This window comes from Erinaceus europaeus, chromosome 9 (genome assembly GCF_950295315.1).
Source record: "Erinaceus europaeus chromosome 9, mEriEur2.1, whole genome shotgun sequence".
Lineage (NCBI taxonomy): Eukaryota > Metazoa > Chordata > Mammalia > Eulipotyphla > Erinaceidae > Erinaceus > Erinaceus europaeus.
This window is the reverse complement of record NC_080170.1, coordinates 93,344,170-93,346,099: the sequence shown is the minus strand read 5'-3', so window position 1 is coordinate 93,346,099 and position 1,930 is coordinate 93,344,170. Positions and strand designations below refer to the sequence as shown.

Below are 1,930 nucleotides of genomic sequence, written 5' to 3'. Positions count from 1 at the left end.
TCTTTTCTTTTCTTCTCCTCTCCTCTCCTCTCCTCTCCTCTCCTCTCCTCTTCTCTTCTCTCCTTTTCTTTTCTTTTCTATCAGAGCAATAATCAGCTCTGGTTTGTTTATTTATTTATTTATGAAAGGAGACATTAACAAAACCGTAGGATAGGAGGGGTACAACTCCACACAATTCCAGCCACCCAATCTCCGTATCCCATCCCCTCACCAATAGCTTTCCCATTCTCTATCCCTCTGGGAGTATGGACCCAGGGTCCTTGTGGGTTGCAGAGGGTGGAAGGTCTGGCTTCTGTAATTGCTTCCCCGCTGGCTGAATATGGACGTTGATAGGTCGGTCCATACTCCCAGTCTGCCTCTCTCTTTCCCTAGTAGGGTGGGTCTCTGTGGGAAGCAGAGCTCCAGGACACATTGGTGGGGTCTTCAGTCCAGGGAAGCCTGGCCGGCATCCTGATGGCATCTGGAACCTGGTGGCTGAAAAGAGAGTTAACACACAAAGCCAAACAAATTGTTGAATAATCATGGACCCAAAGGTTGGAATAGTGGAGATGAAGTGTTGGGGGGTACTCACTGCAAACTCTAGTGTACTTCCTTTGCCCTTTTTTTTAAAAAAATATTTATTTACTTATTCCCTTTTGTTGCCCTTGTTGTTCTATTGATGTCGTTGTTGTTGGATAGGACAGAGAGAAATGGAGAGAGAAGGGGAAAACACAGTGGGGGAGAGAAAGACACCTGCAGACCTGCTTCACCGCTTGTGGAGCGATTCCCCTGCAGGTGGGGAGCCGGGACTCCAACCGGAATCCTTATGCCAGTCCTTGCGCTTTGCACCATGTGCGCTTAACCTGCTGCGCTACCGCCTATGCTTACCCTCTATGCCCTTTCTTGGCCATGTTTTGATGGAGGGTGGTTGCCGAGGGCCCCCAGAGCCGCCTTTGGAATGACACAGTCGACAGTCACTATTCGCACCAGGAAGATCATGACCAATGGACTACTTCAGTGGAAGCAAATGGTCATCAATGACGTTACTCACCCCGGAAAGGCAACTGCACCTAAAACAGAAATCCAGGAAAAACTAGCTAAAATGTACAAGCTACCCCATAAATCATCTTTATGTTTGGATTCAGGACTCATTTTGGTGGTGGCAAGACAACTGGCTTTGGAATGATTATGATTCCTTGGATTATGCAAAGAAAAATGAACCCAAACATAGACTTGCAAGTCATGGCCTATATGAGAAGAAAAAGACCTCAAGAAAACAACGGAAGGAATGAAAGAACAGAATGAAGAAAGTCAGGGGGTCTGCAAAGGCTAATGTTGGTGCTGGCAAAAAATGAGCTGGAAACTGGACATCAGAAGGAGTAAAGACTCTACAGTGACTTTCTGTGTTTCTTGTCCAGATTTTCTCATCAAGATTAATAAATTTTAATAAATTGAAAAAAGAAATCTTAAAAGAATTCCTCATGGAAGGCTTGGGAGATAACAGTGGTTATGCAAAAGACCCTGAGTCACCTAGGTCCAAAATTTAATCTGTAGCACCACCATAAACCAGAGCTGAGTGGTGCTCTGATCTCAGTCTCTCTCAAGTCTCTCTCTCTCCCCTCTCAATGGAGTAAATGAATAAAAAAAAATTTTAAATATGTAACACAATTTGTGCTTATATGTTAAATGTAATACAGTACATTTGTTAGAGAATCCAATATTGCAATTTTGAAGTCAAATTAGTGGTTCAAAGTATAACAGTCCTGATAAAATGTCCTGTTTAATTACCTAACGAATTATGGTCCAGGAGGTGGCGCAGTGGATAAAGCATTGGACTCTCAAGCATGAGGTCCTGAGTTCAGTCCCCAGCAGCACATGTACCAGAGTGATGTCTGGTTCTTTCTCTCTCTCCTATCTTTCTATAAATAAAGAAAATATATATAAATAAAAT

At 43.4% G+C, this 1,930-nt stretch overlaps 1 pseudogene; it reads left to right on the top strand.

Annotated features, from left to right (window-relative positions):
* Positions 1–955: 955 nt before the first annotated feature.
* Positions 956–1,590, top strand: LOC103127827 (small ribosomal subunit protein eS24-like; annotated as a pseudogene).
* The last annotated feature ends 340 nt before the right edge of the window (positions 1,591–1,930 follow it).